We start from the raw sequence: 22,585 nt of genomic DNA on the forward strand, positions 1-22,585 counted from the left end.
ACAACCTTATCCACGGCTGAGTAATGATCTTCCTCAGGTGGTCATAACATCTCCTTCGAGCATCGGGTGTTTCTTCTTCTTGAGCCGGGGGCCATTTCTTTTTCAAGGAGACAACAGCGCTTGCAAGTTCCAGCAGGAATTTTGAAATTTTTATAACCATTTTCATCTATCTAGCTATCTTTCATATAATTTACCATGAAACTTGAAATAACTCAACATAGTGGGATTACCTTTCACTTAGAATCAATGAATAAAAAATAATTATAATCTGTGTTTGTCTTTGAGTTTATTTGATTTCTATTTTGAATATGACTTGATATTGTTAATATGGGCTAATGAAATTCATTTCTACAGTTGGCTGTGTACCTTGGGATTTTTGTTGTTGTCATGACTAAAGAAAAGGTTGAAAACACTGACCAAGATTATGAATGATCTCCTTATCTAGATCATGGTTATTCCGTTTTAGCTTGTTATCTATGTTTTTTTAAGTATCATTTATGAGTTTTTTTTCTTTAAAATCAGTATACTTCACCAATAATAGTTACTTTCGGAGCATTTGGTAATTGCTTTTTTATGGTTATTTCTCTATGTTAGGGGGGTTTGGGCTGGCATCGTGTCGAAGAAGACCTTGTTCGTCTGCCAAGCTTTACCCAATGTATCAACCCTCCCTTCTAGCACTTGAACACCAACGAATAGGAGCAGTGGGTGAAACCTGCCATTATTCTAATGCCAGTTATAGTGATATTAGTATGACATTTTCTCAATGTGGCATCATCTGAGGGAAGAGAATATTAAACCCCTACCTTGCAGAGATGATGAGGAACAAGCAGAATCAGCTGAAAGGTGGAAGGGAGACCCCTGGGGAGAATGGACCACTGCAGCCTCTCCTGCCTCACTGCTGGGTCCAATGTAATGCATGTTCAGAGGGGGGTGAATTGTCTGTAGATTTATCTTGGACCCAGAAGGAGCCTGTGTTGGCAGTTGGCTGTGCTGTACGTCATGTTGGAGCATAGCACAGGTGGTTAAAGATGGCATCTCTAGGGTGATGGGTCCAGATTCTTTTGGTGGGACTCTCCTTATCTGAAACATAATGAATGAAAGATGAATGTTTAAACACCTCTCATCTCATTTTCTGAACCGCTTTATCCTCATTAGGGTCGCGGGGTGTGCTGGAGCCAATCCCAGCTGTCTCCGACCGGGCCAGAGGCGGGGGACACCCTGAATCAGTGGCCAGCCGATCTCAGGGCACAGGGAGACGGACAACCATGCACACTCATACCCATACCCAGAGGCAAGTTAGAGTCTCCAATCAGCCTACCATGCATGTTTTTGGAATTTTGGACGCGCTAACCACTCGTTCCACCGGGCAGCCCTGTTGAAACACCTTACCTCCATTCTATTTTAACAACTCCTTGTCATTTTAAGCTGCTCACTTTTATCTGTGGGAGAGCAGCATGTGGGTATAATTACAATACAGGTATAAATGAGAAAACTCCCTCAATTAGCATTTGTCACACCATGGAATGGTGACATATATTTTCAATAAAGTCCACAGTTTATTTTTCAATATTTTTAATATGGTGCATCCTCTTGCTCTGCATGGAAATCCGATGACTGCCAATTAATTCAAGCCTAGGGATAACATGCAAACACAATACAAGAAGGTATATACCTCGGATTGAACCCTCGATCCCAGAACTGTGAGGCCAACGCATTAAACCCTATTCCACGGGGCCTAATGCATATTCTTAAGTACAGTGACAAAGAGAGTACGAATGGATAGGATATTAATTAATTCATTCATTTTCTGAACCACTTTATCCTCACTAGGGTCGCGGGGTGCTGGAGCCTATACCAGCTGACTTTAAGCCAGAGGCGGGGGACACCCTGAATCAGTGACCAGCCAATTGCAGGGCACTGGATAGAATAAATAAAGAGAACATTTTCTAATGCATTCAATGTTCTAATGGAGTGGATTGTCGTTGGAGATTTGTGTTAAATGCAAAAGTTTAATGGTACCACAGACAGACAAATGCCCACCTGAAAGTACATGTTGCACAACCACAGATCCAGATCAGTGGCGATAAGATCTTCAATCTTTTGAAACCGGTCCACTTGTGAGCTGGGATTCCCCCTGAGCAGTGGGATTTTGTACCTTGTTTAATAAAAGAAAAAGGTTAGGATCAAGTAGACGTTTTTAAGGTGGAAATGATTAGTATTTGTTTAAGTCTAAATGTAGGACAGGCAACAGCATTTTGCATACTTAAGTGTTAGTATCCATGCCTCACACTTTTGAAATTAGGAATAGGACCATGTGCTTATGTGCAACCTTCTGACCTTTTGGTGTGTTGCTTTCTCCATCATTTAAAATATATGTATTTTAATGAAGTCTCTAAACTGTTGAAAACTTTGAATGTTTGTTTGTCTACAACTCCATTGTGATTGACTGGACACCAATCCAGGGTGTCACTTGCCTCTAGCTGATCAGCTGTGACAAGCTATGTCTCCCAATTACATAAAATAATGAGGTGGGTAGATGCATATACAACACCAAAGATCACACTTGTCTAATTTGACTACCACTAACATACCTGCCCTGGACCAGGTCAAGGTTCGGTCTGCAAACAGGAAATGCCCCCCAAGCCAGAGCAGACTTCATGTAGGTATTCTGTCCTTGTGATGCATCATTCAGTCTGAACATTAGCACCATGGAAGGAAGAATCTCACAAGCTGGAGGCAAGATCTGTAATCGCAATGCAGGGCAAACTAACTTCTAATTTTATGCAGACGAATAGACTTGCCTGGAGGTTCATCCAGCAATGTAAGCACACATATGCACTGGGTGCATTTGTTAATGCAGTCATAATGAAGTAAACAAGCATAGACCTGCTCTCACTACCAAAGCCAATGACAGACAAGTTAACAACAAGAAAAACAGCCCTCAAGGACCCATCTAATCTACAGCCCAAACTTGAATACAGTAATCCCTCGAACATTGTGGTTAATGTAGCCAATCACCAATCGCACGGCACAAGGAGACGGACAACCATGCACACTCCCACACCATAGAGGCAATTTAGAGTGTCCAATCAGCCTACCATGCAAAAATAAAAAGAATACATTGGCCCGGTGGAGCGAGTGGTTAGCGCGTCGACCTCACAGCTCTGGAGTCCTGGGCTCAAATCCAGGTCACGTCCACCTGTGTGGAGTTTGCATGTTCTCCCCGGGCCCACGTGGGTTTCCTCCAGGTACTCCAGTTTCCTCCCACATTCCCAAAACATGCATGCTAGGCTGATTGGACACTCTAAATTGCCCCTAGGTATGGGTGTGAGTGTGCATGGTTGTCCGTCTCCTTGTGCCCTCCGATCGGCTGGCCACCGATTCAGGGTACCCCCCGCCTCTAGCCCGTAGACAGCAGGGAGAGGCTCCAGCAACCCCCACGACCCTAATGAGGATAAAGCGTTTCAGAAAGTGAGATGAGATATTTAACTTTTTCTAAGAAGAACCACATCTCCCATGATGCTTATTTGTAAAATAGCAATTATTTCACTAAATGTCTCCTCACTGTTGACATGTTGTTGTTTTTCTGTTTCTAAGACAAAAATATGATATAGGTATGAAATGAAAACATCTTATCTCGACGGGTTTTAATTTAGGCATTTTTTTAGTTAATTGGGCAGGGTGTTGTGGGTTGGTTGTATGACCAACTTCTCATTACAGAATTTTAATACACCCAAGAACTGCTTACCAGGAGTCGTACAAGCATTCTGAAAATCTGTATTTGTTGTTGTGAACCATCATAATATTATGCAGAAATGCCAACATTGTGCATGATTTTAAAACAACAATTTTCCTCTTAATTTATTTAAAATATTCATTCATTCGTTTTTGTACCGCTTATCCTGAAAAAGGTCACGGGGTTGCTGGAGCCTCCCCCAGCTAACCATGGGTATCAGGCGGGGGACACCCTAACTTGGTGGACAGCCAATCGCAGGGCACAAGGAAACAGAAAACAATTCATGCTCATACTCATACATAGGGACAATTAATAGTGGTCAACCAGCCTACCATTCATGTTTGTGAGATGTGGGGGAAAACCAGAGTACCCAGGGAGAACACAGGAACTCCACACAGTAAGGTCTGCACCTGGGATTGAACCCTTGATCCAAATGTATTGCACTCACAAAAAAATCACATTATATGTAACCACCAGATATATTTTAAAACTGGTTTAAAAGATACATAAAATTAGGATCTCATCAAACTTTTGTTAAATTTAGCAATGTTGGATTAAAAAATTATATATCATCAAGGTTGTCCCTTTTTCTCTAGCGACTGCCTCAACTACCTTTTCTAAACCTTAAGAGTTTTAATATGATTTGATTCCAGTGAAGTTATAATCATCGGCAAGTCAACTTAAAGGTTTCAAAATTTAAAAAGAAAATGATCAACAGGATGATTTTGTCCACAGACTGTGTTGAATCCGTCTTTAGTGACCATAAAATCAGATTGAAGGAGGAAAAAAATAGAATATTGGGGTATCACAAATCTCAAATCCTCTTAAATGAAATACTTTTTGTGTTGCTTCATATATGCTGTTAAAAAAATGAACAAAGACGCCAGGCCTTACTCTTTCGCCCCCACTCGCCAGCTGAAGGGGCTCTGTTTCTTCTAAATGCAAACCCAGATGCGCAAAGCAAAGACTGCATAAAAAAAGAGACGGATGGAGAGGGAGGAAAGAAAAATAAGCTCCTGGCTTCCTCCTACTATCACTAATTCCTCATTTCCTCTAAGAAGGCTCTCTGAGCACTCAGAAAGATCACACGTTATAGTGTGGGCCAGAATGGAGAATGAAAACATCCAAGAAAGCTCTGAAAGTCAAATGGATCTGATCACCGGTTTCACTGCCATCAATGAGGATGACAACAACAGGTTTTTCAATAGCTTTGGAGTGGGGGTGAGTGTCATGAGCCATTTACCATGCTGTACTTAAATCTTTTTTACCCCCAACTTCTGAATCAGACTTAAGTCTGCATTCACTTCATGCCAGCTTTTACCCCATTCTTTATCTTTGATGGGAGTAGAGATCCAATCTGGATGCTCTACTGCAGATCAGTGAATGCGCCCACAAGGACCACATCTGCTGAATTATCCAGCTAGATGAGGCCTTTGGAGTAGGTATCATAATCGTGAGGAGAAACCATTTGGTTTCTATTTCAAGGTATGTATGCATACAATGAACAAACAGAACAAAGAGTTTTGATTTAGCTGTCAGTATTGATCATCATCACACTCTCCTTTCATTCATATTGTGTTGTAGATAATGATTGTAAATGTTCCTGTATCCTCAATAGACGTGACACCCCAATAGAACTGCTCTGACTCAACTTTTGTGTTAAATTACTTATTACTAATATTACTTATTACACTGTATGCCCAGTTTGTATGAATTTTGTAAATCTTTCCAATAATTTCCATGAACCCATGTCCAAATTCACCACCATTTTATTATAAATGCACACAGACAGAAGAGAAGCCTGAATTTTTAAATGTATTTCTACCTAATTTTTCCTTCAATGAAACATGACTTCCTTATTTGAATGAATAATAGATACTGGTTTTGATTTACATGCAATGGGTTAAATGTCATGTTGAAAAGTTGTTGTTTTATTCATGTGAAGCACCCGAGAGAAAAACCTGGAGGCTGTGTGTGGCATATTTTAACATATACCATCTCCTGCAGTGAAAGAACTTCCCAAGAGCACTTTGCATCGAGAAACCATTGTTTTTTCAATGGTTGTGATGAAACAGAGAATTGGGAGGACGAGTAGTGCAGTGTGGCTAAGGTACATTAGCACCAAAAGCTTGTTTGTTGTCAGGATTGTGTCTTTTGATATTTTGCTGAATTTCCCATAACTGTAAAGTAGTCTTTCCCATGGAGTGACAATGATGCAGAGCTGCACATGTTTTGCATTTATGCCTCTTTTCATCATGCAGACATATGAGCGAAAGACCTTTTCAAGGCAGCTTCGCCAAGCATGATATAAATAAAGACCTTACAGAATGAACCATCCAATTCTGCTTTGGTTACTTGAATAAAAACACATTAGCGTCAACATAGAAAATGGAGGAAACCTGTCAATGTTACCTGCCAGGGATCACTCAGTTCTCACTGAGCCATGCAAGCTTTATCTGTGAATTGCAATGCTTAGTGCAAAGCAAACAGTTTTGTTAGCGTGGCAGTGTTTACACAAGGCTTTACATAAAAGCATAGTAGTTGTAAATCATTTATTTTAAATTTATGACAGCTAGAAAATACAGTGGTTAGTGACGCTGACTTATTGTATGCAGAGGATATCGGGCGTTCCAATGTCAATTGGAATAACATCACCCTCCAGTAATAAATAATAATAATAATAATAATCGGACATAGGCTTTGTCATCATCACGACAAAAGCCTAATTGTCATCATACCCAGCTGTGTATGACAAAATTGTTAGTGCTCCTCCACAAGGTGCGCTTTCCCGGCAAAAGGCCCAAATAAGTGATAATTTCAGACTCGTTGGCATTCTGCCGTGATGGATACATCGCATCACCCCTCGAGCGCAACCAAATCCCGGAGACTGCAGAAAAAGTTTGCCTCGCAGATGCCAATAAAGAAAAAAACAGATCACTTACCTCCCACTGTCTTCTCACTTACCTTCAGTCAGCCAGTAGGAGGCAGATCACCGCCCTACGTCCTTCATGTTACCTCACCCCGAAGTTATTACACAGAAGGGATTGAGTCCTGATGGCTCTGGGAAAAAAACTGTCCTTAGGCCTATTTGTCCGTACTTTGTAGCGTCTGCCAGAGGGCAGCAGCTGGAACAGGTTGTGACCAGGGTGGTATGGGTCCCCGACAATGTTCCCGGCTCTGCTGAGGTAACGAGGGCTGGCAATGTCTTCCAGTGAGGGCAGAGAGCAGCCGACGATCTTCTGGGCAGTGTTAATCACTCTCTGAATGGCCTTTTTGTCTGCTGCCGTGCTTCCAGCGTATCACACTGTAATGCAGTATGCCAGGATGCTCTCAACAGTGGCTCTATAGAAGGTTACCAGAAGCTTAGTGTCCAAGTTGTTCCTCCTGAGTACCCTGAGCAAATGGAGTCGTTTCTGGGCCTTCTTCACTACTGCTGTGGTGTTTGTAGACCAGGAGAGCTTATCCATGATGTGGACCCCCAAGAATTTAAAGTACTGGACCCTGTCTACACATTCTCCATTTATGAGGAGTGGGGCCAGATCTATGCTGTTTGCGAAAGTCCAGGATTATTTCTATAGTTTTTGTGGTGTTCAGTGTGAGATTGTTCACCGAGCACCACGAAGACAGTTTGTTGACCTCATCTCTGTAGGCCAACTCATCCACTCCTGAGATGAGTCCGACCACAGTGGTGTCATTGGCAAATTTGATGATGGAGTTAGACTGGTGGGTTGGTGTACAGTCGTATGTGTACAGGGAGTACAGAAGAGGACTCAGTACACAGCCTTGAGGGGAGCCAGTGCTCAGTGTAATGGAGGAAGAGAGGTGGGGACCAAGTCTAACAGTTTGTGGTCGGTTGGTTAAGAAGTTCTTTATCCAGCAGCAGATTGAAGGTGGGAGAGTTTGTCAGCCAGAATGTCCGGTACGTATTATAGTGTTGAAGGCTGAGCTATAGTCAATGAAAAGCATCCTCACGTAATTCCCATGGTGCTCCAGGTGGCTCAGTGCTGTGTGTAGAGCTATGGCGATAGCATCCTCAGTGGACCTGTTTGCTCTATAAGCAAACTAGTGAGGGTCAACTGAGAGAGGGATTGTATTCCTGATATGGCGGGCGACCAACTTTTCAAAGTACTTCATGATCACAGGCGTGAGTGCAACAGGCCTACAGTCATTCAGGCTGTCAATGGTTGGCTTTTTAGGGACAGGGATAATGGTGGCAGATTTCAGGCAGTATGAAATGATGGATTGTTGCAGGGAACAATTGAATTTTTTGTGAAAACATCAGCCAGCTGGTCAGCACAGGCTTTGAGCACCTTCCCAGGTAATACGTCGGGGCTAGCAGCCTTCCTGGTGTTCACAGACCGCATTACCAGTCTCACTTCATGTTCCTGAAGCTTCAGTGTACTGCTGCAGGTTGGTGGTGGGGGTGTTGAGACTGGGTCTGATTTGTCAGTCTCAAAGCGGGCAAAGAAACGGTTCAGTTCCTCAGCTAGTGAGGCATCTGCGTTAACAGACATTATTGTCATTGTAATTGGTAATATGTCGTATTCCCTGCCACATCTTCTTTGGGTTATTTCCTGTGAAGTGCTCCTCAATTTTACTTGTATATGCTGCCTTGGCCATTTTAATGCCTCTCTTCAGCTCTGCTCTGGCAGCACTGTATTGTACCTTGTCCCCTGACCTGAAGGCAGTGTCACGGCATTTGATGAGTGCCTGTGTCTCATTGGTCATCCAGGGTTTTTGGTTAGGAAAAACCCGTATCCATTTATTAACAGAACAGTCTTTAAACATGCTTTGTTGATGTCACCAGCGATAATAAAGACTCCATCGGGGTGGTCAAGCTGCTGTTTGTTTACAGCCGTTAGCAGGAGGCTAAGTGCCATGCTAACGTTAGCAGCCGGTGGGATGTAGACAGCCATTACAATGATAACCGTTAGCTCCCTAGGTAGATAGAAGGGCCTGCACCGTACCGCCAATAGCTCTAAATCCAGGGAGCAGTGTGTTAATGATCCTACTGTCGCAACACCATTCATTGTGTATGAACACGCAAAGTCCCCCTCCTTTGCTTTTCCCTGTTAATTCTTTCAAACGATCGTTTCGGAATAGCATCCGGCTAGCTAGCGATACCGCGGCGCCGGTATATATATATATATATATATATATATATATATATATATATATATATATATATATATATATATATATATATATATATATATATATATATATATAACTTTCTGTGTGTGTATTTTGTTTGTTTGTTCTCACCATGAAAAGATTCTGGTTAACATTCAGGTTTATGTTATAGCAGTATCCCTGGTGTTCAACTGGCTCAGTAGATGATATCCACTCTTGTTGCCCTTTGTCATTACTCCAGGATAGAGATGGACCCCCAAGATGACAGAGAAGGGACACACTGACATTGTAGAGTCCCCGGGGAAGTTTGTCTCTTGTGGCTCTTAAACAACGCACACACACCTCCACAGGCTGAGGACTTGTTTTAGGGTAAATCTAAAACAGCAAAAAAAAGAATGTCCCTAAATCACCTTTGTCTTCCCATTAAATGTTGGTTTACACAAAAAAGTGACAATTTTCTACTCGTGCCTTTTGCCATAATTTAGCTAATATACTTTGACGATGGCACCATAGTATAAAAATGCTGTCTGTATACATACATTTGTTTCATACTGTTCACTATTTCTTACGATAAAATACAAATAATTGTTGATTGATTGCACTAACCACTCATCCACTGGGCCGCCCCCACAAAAAAAACATATTATTCAATTGCAGCCTGCCGGATGAATTGTTAGCGTGTTTGCCTCAAAGTGGGAGAACTGGGTTCAAGTCCAGGTCAGTCCACCTGTGTAAAGTTTGCATGTTCTCCCTGGGCCTGCATGGGTTTTCTGGGTACTCCAGTTTCCTCCCACATTCCAAAGACATGCATGGTAGGCTGATTGGACAATCTAAATTGCCCCTATGTATGAGTGTGAGCGTGAACTGTTGTTTGTCTGCTTGTGCCCTGCGATTGGCTGGCCACCAATTCAGGGTGTCCTCCGCCTCTGACCCGATGTCAGCTGGGATAGGTTCCAGCACCCCCGCGACCCTAATAAGGATAAAGCGGTTCAGAAACTTAGATGAAATGAGATATTATTCAATTATCAATTATAACTGAAATTGATATTCAACAATCCAGATACCAACAGTAATATATTGATACCACAATATTTTGTGGTTTATTAATCTACAGTGTTTTATAATATATTTGCTGCACCCATAGCAGACAGCACTCATTACTTTGTCAATATGTGCCAGGGATCTCTTGTGCCCTGTAGTAATGTTGCCCAATCTTTTCTCTGTAAGCGCACCACAATAACAAAAAACAAACAAACAAACAAAAACAGCTTGGTTATGAGTGCAATTAGTGTTAGCATGTGGCAAGTAGTCTAGCCCACACACTTTACATTGGGTAGAAGGTAATGAAGGCCTTCAAACATCCACACTAAAGAGAGAAAATAAAAGAGAAGGAGATGGAGATGAAGAATAAAGAATAAAGAAGCAAACAGATAATAATAATTGTACATGTACGTCTGTATCATCAGAAAAGTGGCAGAGTGAAGGTAAAAGAAGAAGTGGGCCAATTCTTTCCTATCACACGTGGTTTGTGAGCCTGAGTGGCACCTAAAGTGGCATAACATTACAGCACTCCTACAGATGAGATCAAAGGCTCCACAGAGGGATCCTCCATGCCTTGGCTGGCAAGCCGCCATCCTGTCACTGGCATACCATCTTCTCAATGCTTTGCACACATTGACTGATCACACAAAATTTACTCTTAATAGAGACAGGAAATGCTACATACAAAAACTTCCTTTCTTTCGAAGTATAGGCTAATATTCAGAGATTAAGCTTTCTCGTTAATTATTTTCATTTTAATTAGTAAATCTTAATTAACAATGAACATTTACCCTTAAAAAAAATTGGCATTGCAATGAAGGAGGGGGTGGGAAAAAAGGAGAGAATAAATATGACAATCTTTTTGGGACCTCCGGGCAGGATTACTGATGCAGGCTGCCATAGTTATTAAACACGTCCTAAATTAAATGCCTCCCTGAATTTTGCACAGAAATATATTTTCATAGTTTTGCATGCCAAATGTGGCATTTCATATTTCAGATTCCTCTTGCTGCAGTAATTTTAGAGAAATGTCATCTAAACAAAGATTTTGTCATTTACCAAAGGAAATTACTATACATGGCAGGTTTGGTCATTGCTTTCTCTCACTCTTACTCTCTTTCCTGTCCCTCTTCTTCTCCTTATTCTGCCTGTGCCGGTTGTTTCAAGTCAGCAAGCCATAAAAAATCTTTATCTCAGTGAAACACAGCAATTTGGGAGATAATCGAATGGTGACTGGGGGGCACAAACGCCAGTCTGAGGAATTATACCACAATCTCTCCTGCATTTACAACCTTCCTCAAAGCCAGTTGTCACCCTGGAAGGAAAGCCCCTGACTGAAGATTCATTACATCTTTAAGCCAGCATGGTGGCACGGCAGCCTTATCCCCACATGCAACACAACAGCACACTCCTCCCACAGCTGCTGATGATCCCGTTGAAGATTCACAGTGTTCCCTTTCTCGCTTTCCTCCCCTACTTTTCTTTTTTTCATCTCCAAAGACTCACTTTTTATCTTTACATACCCCAAACCACATTCATATACGCGACTACAACCAAGCATTGCAGACGGTTAGATGAATAGTAAAGGGGTGATCATTTTCTCAAAGTTGTCTAGCATAAAGCATTTGCCTGGATCAAACTGGGTGAACATTTCAGGCCAGGAGCTTTTCAGACACCCAGGCCACTCATGCAATCCCTCATATTGACCCCGTGCTTTTAACAGTTGAAATTCAGTTTTATCATGGGGAGGCAAGAGTACGATAGTGTTTTAGAAGGTAATATGGTGTTAGGTTTATCATTATTATAGATGTGTATCAATATTATTATATTATATGTGCTTGCAACGAAGAGTTATTGACATTAATACAAAGGGCATTTTAATACATCTCTTGCAAAAGTAATGACTGTGGTTCGCATCAAGAGGACTGTGAATTGCTCTGGACATCAAGATGGTTCACATCGAAATGTGGATTGTTTTGGAAAGCATGAAGATGGTACACAACAAGCACTCTTGGGAATGGTGGATTGCTTTGGGAAGCATCAGCTTCTCAGGATGGCTCACAACAAGAACTGTGGATTATTTTGGGAAGCATCATCTCTTCTCAGGATGGTTCACATCAAAATTCTCTTGGGAAGATTTGACAGACCTACAATTGTTTTGAGAACTGAGATAAATTGTTATGAGACTCTAAATATGTTTAGACTTCTGTGGGGCATGGTGTGAAAATCTTATGAATAAGTTAGCGAGAGAGACATCGAGTTATTAGAATGATCTCGACCGGAGACGCGAATGGATGTATTCTCTTCTTGCAAGAATTAAACAAAGATATTACTTCAGATGCCTCTTTTATTGAAAGGTGAATTTGGAAATACCTAAGGATACACCTATCATATGGTTTTGCAGTTTAAAATTGTTTTCAAAAAATGCATGTTTTACTATTTTAAATGACGGTTAATTCAGATCTGAATGGTGGGAAGACAAACGGGGCCACCTGATAGTGCAGTGGTTCACTCGCCAGACTTCGGTTCGATTCCCGCGTATGGCGGTATCAGTGTGAGAGCGAATGATTTTCTGTCTTTCTGTGTGCTGTATGACTCACTGGCGACCAGTTTAGGGTGTAGTCTGCCTTTTGTCAGCTGGGATAGGTTCCAGCAATGGCCGCAACGCTAGCAAGGATGCGGACGATGCCATTTTCTCATGGATTTATACCTGCAATATTTCTTTACATTGTTAAGCAATCACTTTGAGACAATAGTCCATCTTGATCAAAGTACAACGGTAACTCTACTTACAAAATTAGTTTTTTTCCAGAAGTGGTTTCGTGAATTGTATTTTTTTTGTAACTAGAGACACATTTTATATGTAAATTCTCAAATTTGTTACAATGTCCTCAATATACTGGCAAGTAAACATGTTAAGAAAAGATAAGAAAATAATTTATTAGGCCATTAAGATGAGTAACAAAACAATTTATATTGTTGTTGAAGGGAGTAGGTGAGAGAGGAGAGGGCAAATATTTGAAAACTAACAAAACATACAAACACACAAACACACACATACACACAAACGCAGTGCTGAACAACTTTCAATTATGAATTCAACAAACTTGCATTTCATGATGTCTGTTATATTCAGGAGGCTTGACGACCAAAGATGGCTAACATTTTTTTAATAAAATTCTTTTAATAACAAACGTCTTAACACACACACACACTAAAACATGCACAGGTCACCTTGCAACCTCGCTTTCCTGTTTACAGCTCTTACGGGAACCAGTCAGCCCCAAAATAAAAAAATATAGAATAAAGTTGCTTTAAGCACACTAGAATAACCCACGACACACTGTGTTAGAACTCCGTGACGAGGAACGGCAGTGGAAATGCAGCACCCTCCTAGCCGCGAAATGTTGGGAATTGGCCAATGGGAGATCAACACTATTATGCAAATTCAAAATGAAAAAAAGAGGTTAAACAAAGTGTATTTACGTTTTGGGAATGTTTAATTTTTTCAGGAGATTTTGCCTTCGTAACTTGAATATTATTGTAACTTGGAACAATGCTTCCCAATGAGGCTTTTCGTAACCGGAATATTTCTTAAGTAGAGACCTCCATAAGGAGAGCTACCACTGTATTTCAGTTTTTTTTAAATCTTTTTTGCCTCTATGGTTAGGTCTTAAATGTTGCTGTTTCCACCAATTAAGTTCAGTTTGATATTCAGTATATAATTTAGTACTAGTGTTGTAGAGATAATGTACTAAAATAATGAAAGTGACTAAATATTGACTTTCAAATAAATTATAACAAGGCCATTCTCAGAAAAAAACTAGTTTCTATCCACATGCATGTGGAAATAGACCTCCCCTGCCAAATTGTCACAAAGAAGAGGAGGAGTCTGGGAGTTTATTCATCCATCCATATTTGGACATCAATTCCTGGCCTCCCCCACCTTTTGGTGGGACAGGCTTTCATGGGTATTGCTCCTGCTACATATACACCACAACCACAAAACAACATGCTAACCTTGTTAGATCCCTGCATTTTAGAGTCTCTTCCTTTATTCTGTATGCAACAGCAGTGCAATTTAACAACACAACAAAAGACTTCTTTCCACCTCTCGCTCCTTTTTTTCAGTCTTTCAATTGTATCAGAGTTAATATAATAAGAGGCTGTTTCCTCACTACATCTCTTAATTCATCAAAATAAAGCAATATCACAGGGACCCTGGCTTGCCTGTGACTGGGGATAAGATGGGAGTTAAAAGAAGGATAATTCAGCAAATACATGCTCAGCATCAAAGACAAGCATGCCTCTTTTCTCTTCTTTCTTGCCCCCTCTGTTTGCTTATAAAAAGTATTACAAGTGTTTTCATCAGTTCAAAACAAGGGAGTGTGTCTACTAATGCAATTACTCAGCCTCCATTAAATCAGAAACAAGAGAGACAAACGAATTACACATTTGTTACAAAAAACACAAGTCAGCTCCCTGTCTCCTCTTTGTCTTCCTTTCATGGGCATAGCGAGAGAAATAGTAAAATAATTTCTCACTCAATTCCAGGCAGATGTAGCCCTAGGTGATACGTAGAAATTCTCCCGTGTCTAATAGCCACCCACCATTGATATCGGAAAGAATTTACAGGGTTCAAAGCTGTCGAGAGGAGGTCATCGAGCTAAACTCCGAACTACATTCATCTGACAGGGCTGGTGTCCAACTACCACCCACCCATAAAACAGCTAAATATAAGAGAAGATCCTGATGTGGACAGTAGTTTCCTGATTCTATCACATCAACCGTCATGCTATTCCATAATTACTTAAAAAACAAAACATGCTAAGCTGATTGCCCGCAGGGAGATCACTATGAGATGTGACGTGTGATCTCTGACTTTAAGTGGACTCACTAAGAATTGATGCGCCTGCGAGCCTAACAACATGGACACAATCCTGTGGCCTGGAGCCATCCTGTACCCATAATGCAACACGCATGCAAGACTTATAAGATTACATGCTTTCTCAAATGTCAGTGGGGAATACAAATGCATTCACACAAGTAATGAGGATAGGACATCAAAATGTACGTACATAGAAATATGAAAATGAAATGAACTCACTACTGGTCCTGTGTGTTTCATCTTGACTGTGTGTCAAACCTCAGTCAAATGCTGGACCTTTTAAAAATAATAAAGGATCTGCTTTAATCATAAACAACGAGTATTTTATACTCTTAAATTCTCATACAAATGAGAATGAGCACACACTGCCTTCTTAAAATTATGTGAAGAGCTTTCAGTAAGCTAATAACAATATACATAACATTGTCACTAACACTTTTTCTTCAAATGATATAATGTTTTCATTAGAATCATTTGTTTTTCCTGCTTAGAGATTAGTGTAATGAAAAAAAATATTTCTAGAGCCTTTGTGCTGTTAAACCACATATATGTAGCTGAAGTTTCCATTTGCTATCCCAAAAACATGCTGGATAGGCTGGTTGAATACTCTAAATTTCCGCAACGTATGAATATGAGCGTGAATGGTTGTCCTTCTCCTTGTGCCCTGCGATTGGCTGGCCACCGATGCAGGGTGTCCATAGTTAGATGGGATAAGCTCCAGCACCACCCGCAACCCTTGTGAGGATAAGCGGTTCAGAAAATGAATGAAAGAACGAATATATGGACGGACAAACGAACGAATGTATGTATGTTTTGGTTGTAATATGCAGTGGTACAAAATGACAACATTTTGGTTGGTCTTTGAAGCATGAGATACAATCATGTTTAAAATGCATTTTAAATGTGTTCATATCATTAACGTGCCAATCATCAAGAACATTACATAAATAAAGTGTTTGTGCCTTCAGATGAGCATGTGGTAAATTTGTATGTACACAATGGAAGACTTGAGCTAAAGAGAGGAACTCTCCTACAATCTGCAGTGAATCGATACCAGGCTAGACCCTGAAGACATGTTGCGTTTCATGAATGTGCGTTTACATCTAGTCAGCACATTCACATGGGGCATATTGACACATTGAAGCTGTTAAGTGATGGCATCTTTCTGCTTTTAGAACCTTTCTATGGATAGCCTGAAAAGAATAACACAATTATATTCTTTTGAATAGATGTAAAATCTCTAGTGAATAATGCATTTTGAATGGAGAAGTGGGTGTGGAAACAGTAGTGGAGTGCATAAATATCATGGGAGAATAAGATAACACTGATCCCAACACTGATATAAACCACTGATTATCCAGTAAAGGAGCGTGAGTCAACATCTTTTTTTGACTTCTAAGTGATGACGGGACATAGTTGGCCTTTATTTCCTGTTCTTTTTATTTTCTTTTATTTACAAAAAACTCACTTTACATTCATTTATGATAATACTCCTCATCTTTCAAGTAAGATGGTTGAGTGATTGGTTGGTGGCAAGCCAATCGCAGGGCACAAGAAGACAAACAACCATTCATGCTCACACTCATACCTAGGGGCAATTTAGTGTGTCCAATCAGCCTACCATGCATGTTTTTGGGATGTGGGAGGAAACCGGAGTACCTGGAGAAAACCCACGCAGGCCCCAGGAGAACATGCAAACTCCACACAGGTGGACCAACCTGGATTTGAACCCAGGTCTCCTACTGTGAGGCCAAGGCGCTAACCACTCAGCTGCCGGGCCGCCATTTTCCAAATGATGATTTTATTTACCAAAGCAGAAACAATTACAAACTTTTCTGGTCTTCTGTGAAAAAGTAATTTCCCCCTGAAACTAATAACGGGCTGTGCCACCTTTGGCAGCAATAACCGAAAGCAAGCGTTTACGATAATTCGTGATGAGTCTTTCACAACGCTTTGGAGGAATTTTGGCCCACCCTTCTGTGCAGAATTTTTAAATTCTGCAATATTAGAGAGTTTTATAGCATGAACAGCCCATTTCAGATCACACCACGACATTTCTTAGGATTTTTTAAAATCTGGACTTTGACTTGGCACCCCAAAATCTTAACTTTTTTTTTAGCCATTCAGAGGTGGACCTCCTGGTGTGCTTATAATCGTTGTCATGCTGTATGCTCCAAGAGCGCTTGAGTTTGACAGCATGAACTGAGGGCTGGACGTTCTCCTTCAAAATTTGCTGGTAGACAGCAGAATTCATTCTTCCATCAATGACAGCATGTTGTCCTGGTCCTGAGGCAGCAAAGCAGCCCCAGACCATCACACTGCCACCACCATGCTTCACTGTTGGTATAGTGCTCTTTTAATGGAATGCTGTGCCATTTTTTCACCAAATGTAACATGCCGCACACCTTCCAATAAGTTCAACTTTTGACTTATCAGTCCACGGCATGTTCTTCCAAAAGTGTTGAGGATCATCAATATGTTTTTGGGCAATCGTAAGACGAGCCATTTTAAAGTACCGTATTTTCACACCTATAGGGCGTACTTAAAAGTCTAAAATTTTCTCTAAAATGGTCGATGCGCCCAATCGGTCGGTGCGTTTTGTCTGTGCACTAAACTCAATTTTTGTATGGCCCTATCTGCTTGAGTGACTGGTTTTATTTCTTGCCGGCACGCTACTTATTGCGATCAACCCAGCGGACCTTCACCCTAAAAAAGCCTCCCTGCGCATTCCAAGCATTATGGTAAATCCATTCAAAAGATCCCAGCGGAGTGACAAGACTTTTGACTTCCGTGTGCTTGCAGCGCTTTTAACCCTCAAAAACACTCTCAATACTTAAAAAAAATGCATATCAGAGCTATACAGAGGAAATGCCTGGCATGAATGACAACACAATACAGGTGTGAACGCTTGTAAAATGGACTGAAGCCATGGATCGAACGCAATTTAACAACTTTGCTAACGGATTGCTTACAGATTGCTAACGGATTGCTAACGGATGGCCAACATTGTAGTTTGGGCAGGTAGCGTTGCACGAGTTACGTGACGATTTGGAATGAATTGTCGATGCCAATATAATAGCGAGGAGAATCAAAGGCTTGGGAGTGATGCATGTTGCGAGTTACAATGGATTGTGGATGACTGGGCTCAAGTGTCGGCTAGCACTATTCAAGCTTTCGCCAAAGCTGGAGTCAAGTTCCCGTAATACACAACTCTGACTGACAGTGGAGCCTAGCATGTTAAACGTCGAACTCTTTATATCAGTGTACCTTTGACCTCAATAAAGCATGATCAAGCTTAGTTTTGCTCGTGCTGTCTTAAAAAAACACGCTAGTCTAACATACCCTAACAGCTAGCAAAACATACGCTAGCAGCTATCATAACACAGGTCGGCTAGTGGATATCATAATATACACTAGCCTGGTATCATGCTAGCGCCTTATCGGACGAAGCGTCCAATGTATTGACAAAAAACAGAAAATATACCCACAAATGAGACTGTGCCCTATCACACGGTGTGAAAATATGGTATTTACAATTTTGTTATATATAGTTTATATTTATATATTAATACATTATAGTCTTTTCATATGTGTATAGCTGTAATATTTAATAAATACTCTTCTGGATGATTGTATTTGTCTACTTGTATTTCTGTATAGGTGCGAAAACATGTAGTATAGTAGAAAGAATAAGGGTGATCCTACTTTGTGGGTTATATAAATGTCAACTACTTCATGAAACTGTCTGCTTGTCAATCTCATTGCTATCACTCTCATTTTCCATTCCAAAAGCAGCCATTTTAGGTATCTGTAGACTAACTTATCCCTGCACTAGTTGAGGATGTAGGTCTGTATGTTTCTTTGTGCCCTTGCAATTGACTGGCTAGTCCGGAGTGAACCCTGACTATCTCCAATAGGCCACTGAGAGGCTCCTACTAAAATGAGATTAGAAGACAAATTCTATAGAAAATACAATAACAGATGTTTGAAATGAAAGCCTTGATTGAACTATCCTGCTTTAGTCCTCCACGAACCAGGAACTAAAATCATTCATTGGACAAAAAAGAATGTGGTCGCTGAGTTTTGCACAATATTTTAGAGCTATCCAACCTATTTTAAGACATTGAATGCAAGATCTAGTAAGAGCTTTTTACTTGAGTGCATCTAAAAGACATTCAGAGTACAAACTAAAACTCAAAATATGCTTGCAAAGAAGAAAAAGTGGAGCAAAGAATTGAGTAAGTGGGCGAAGAATGAGGACAGAAACATACACACACAAACATTGGCAGCAACAGATAAATGTAGTGTACATGCGCAAGTTCTTTGTTTATTTCCTAAAGAGACCCATACGCAGCATAATGGATGTGGCTGATGTGCTGGTGAATATGGGATGATGACACAAATATTCCTCTTTGTAGCTGACCTGCTGCAGTGAAAGCCTGCCAAGTGTAATCATGTCAGGTCGTGCGCGCTCTCTCAGAAGCTGAGCATAACGGGGGACTACCTCTTCGGATGTCTTTCCTGCAAAAGTCAGTCATTAATGATTGTGATTCACATGTTATAGCATAATATACATAGTGCTAATCAATTTTCAACAATAATAAAATATGAGAGCTTGAACTATATCTCAAACTACTAGAATCTAATTTCCATTTGCTTAAAAGCTAAATTTTGTTTTCATATGCTTCTTAATTTTCACAATAAATGCATATTTTTCATACTAAATATATGCATTTTATCTATTGAATAATTCAATTATTTATTTATGTATTGCTTATTCGCTGGCTTTTAGTACTCCTCTTTTCTGTTTCTATTAATAATATTTTTAACATATATTGTAGATTTTAAGACAACAGCTAATATTTGCTTCAATATTTCTCACACCGAATGGATTTTCTCTGTGAAAGACATCTATAAATATATTTTACGTGTTACTACCATCTAATAGTGTTTGTTAGGGTACATGCATTATAATTTTCCAGTCATAATACTGTAAGTAATAGCATAGACTTTAAATAGAATTATAGTATTACTTTCTACTCTGATTCCGCTGTCCATCACGGTCCTTGCTACTTGCATTCGGTCCATTCCTCCATCGCCAGAATTGGGTCCGTCTTGGGATTTCGGTGTTGTATGGGCCTGGGAGGGCTCGAAGTTTGAAGCAGTACCATCACAACCACTATAGAGAGGCACTGGATTACCCGCCGTCACCTCCAACACCTCCTCATCTCTGGAAGCTACCACTGTACCTTGAGAGATATGAATCAGTAGGCATCCATGCATTAAGAAAAATGCATGGGAACATTTAGCTATAGATTTACAGCATTACACATGATTAAATAAAAAAATTCTGGACAACACAAAAAACATAAATAAATACTAAAGATATTCATCATACTCCTTGGCCTGTTCAGGGTCACGTAAAACAGCAGCTTATACAACTTTGAATAGGACATCGAATTTTTGATCAAGGTCCAATCATAAATGAACATGGACACTTATACTAATGAGTTTCATTTGAAAATTAAGGTAAAATTATTGGGAGGTGGGAATAACCCATGCATGTGAATGTTTGCTTTTATGTATGTGTCCTATTAGCTTCAGAATATCTGTTGCCCTAATATGTCTAGAAAAAAAATGAATTATGATTTTGGCTTTTCCCTATTGCATGAGTAAACAAAACATTTTAAGAATCTGAAGCCTTAGTTTTCCTGAAAATAATAATCCTAGTCAGCAAAGGAACACCTACACAACATGTTCATTTTTTCCAACGAGGAACTACTTAGAAAAATCTGAGCTCTTTGTCTTTAAAGATTTCTTCCTTGTGACGCCTCGGTAAAAACATGCAATGTAATGTGGAACTGCCAAAGCTTTTATCACAATTCAATGCTTTTAACAAAAACTGCTGATTTCAATGCATTCTTCTTGACAGGAATCTAGGGTACATATAGTATTCAATTGAATTCCAGTTTGTGGTCTTTTATCACTGAGCAAGACACAGCAATTATGTTAGTCTAGACATAAAAAGAACCAAGGTCTGGACAATTCAAAAATGGTTCTGTTGGGTTCCTTTGAGGTTTCATTTGGGTATTTCTTTCTGGCCTTTGTCTCTTTTTGTTACTTCTCCTTGTGATTACTCATTGATTTCACCTGTTGTTACCCATTTATATACAGAAACACATGTGCGTATGTGCTCGTTGCTTTCCAGTGTGCAAACACTAAGAAAAAAACAAAGAAAGCAAATGGAGAAAGTGTCTATAAATTTCCGGAAGAACGCCGGCACACGCTGATCCATGTGTGCAACTGCAATAAAGATGTGCGGCCTAGACTGGTGGGAGGCATCCATACAACAGGCTAAGGTGATTGTCTGGGAGTCCAGTAAGGACGCTCTCTCTTTTCCTGTATATATTGCATGCAGAAACTGTTAATCCGAGATCCTCTTTACTTTTTTCCATGGGATTTCATGAACATTTCAAAACAATGGGGATGGGGCTGCTAATCTCTGTGGTACAGCTAAATCCGAGACAAAGGCAAAATAATAAGAGCCGACTAAATTCCACCGTGTTGAAGCGGCCCTAAACCTATCACTTGTGTGCGGGAATTACAAGGAAGACGTGCGTCATGTCACCAGTATCTGCTGCGAGTGTCTTCAGCTCAAACAATGCAGAGCTTAAACCGCATATACGTGGAACCTGGTCTGCCACACATTTAAGAGTGTGTGCTAATTAGTATGGGCATGCCTGCCTTCAAACAAAAGCTTTGCTTGGAAAGCTACCAGTGAGCTCTGGTCATGTTCTTTGTGTGCAGTACACTAGTAGTATTTAAGATGGATGTGGACAATGTTGTCACATTGTCAGGGCATACATACAATTCAACAATATGTCTTTTGACAATAATCAAATTGTAACTATTGTAAATAAACATTTTGACTGTATGTATATATTTGTCCTTTTACATAAACAATGAAACTACAGATGCATCAACCTATATAAATTACAGAAACAAATGTTTCTTAAAGCCTCAATCAGACTTTTTTCAGCAATGTATAAGATATGCTGATATAGTATTTAAGAATTTTTACTGGCTTTGTCATAGCACACTTTTTACTAACTGTAGACAAAGAAGAAGCATTGTCAATGGTCTTGGCTTGTCACTGACTCCTGTTAATTCATTGATTTTGTTGTTGTAGTTGGTTTCTTACAAAGACATTTAATATTACTTGCCAATATAACACACATTTATAACCCATCATCTAAAAAGCTTATGTTGGTCAAACCAGTTAACAAATAATGCATTCACAAATAATTGCAACATGCATCTCTCTCCATTAAAATTTTACATTTGTATTTATCCAAAATGCTTTATTTGTGGCACCAAAAATCATGCAATATTCAAAAGATAAAACAGTCATATTTGTTTACCAGACATGTCAATGAAGGTGTCCTCCTCATTTAACATCCAAGCCATTCTTTGCCCATGTATCTGCTCTCCTGCTGATTTCATTATTGCTGCAAATATATAACAACTATTTCAAAATAAAAACAATAGAACCTTAAAAATCATGCTTCAAAATTTATTCTCATTTATCTGGAAACGTCAATCCAAAACTAATATTAAGATGCTAACTATTGATATTAGCTGGGGTGAGGGCAGGTTAAAATGGAGTGCACACAAGTCAGGAAATGAAGTGGGAGAATTAACATGGCTGTTAGCAGGCCTGTCATCATGTGATGAGATTTGCTTTCCTCAATTCTTTGACGTTACATGGCAGTGATATCCAAAAGATA

At 40.0% G+C, this 22,585-nt stretch overlaps 2 long non-coding RNA genes across 2 annotated transcripts; both read right to left on the reverse strand.

Moving 5' to 3' along the window:
* Positions 1-911: 911 nt before the first annotated feature.
* Positions 912-9,192, reverse strand: LOC144092039 (uncharacterized). The gene is made up of 4 exons (XR_013305957.1): positions 9,002-9,192; positions 2,592-2,743; positions 2,041-2,155; positions 912-1,080 (listed from the first exon to the last, which is right to left on the reverse strand). It is a non-coding gene; the product is annotated as an uncharacterized LOC144092039 (long non-coding RNA).
* A 9,962-nt stretch (positions 9,193-19,154) lies between these two features.
* On the reverse strand, positions 19,155-22,273 carry LOC144092038 (uncharacterized). The gene is made up of 3 exons (XR_013305956.1): positions 22,220-22,273; positions 19,832-20,047; positions 19,155-19,319 (listed from the first exon to the last, which is right to left on the reverse strand). It is a non-coding gene; the product is annotated as an uncharacterized LOC144092038 (long non-coding RNA).
* Between the last annotated feature and the right edge of the window lie 312 nt (positions 22,274-22,585).

The sequence above is a fragment of the Stigmatopora argus genome, chromosome 17 (assembly GCF_051989625.1).
Source record: "Stigmatopora argus isolate UIUO_Sarg chromosome 17, RoL_Sarg_1.0, whole genome shotgun sequence".
Taxonomy (NCBI): Eukaryota; Metazoa; Chordata; class Actinopteri; order Syngnathiformes; family Syngnathidae; genus Stigmatopora; species Stigmatopora argus.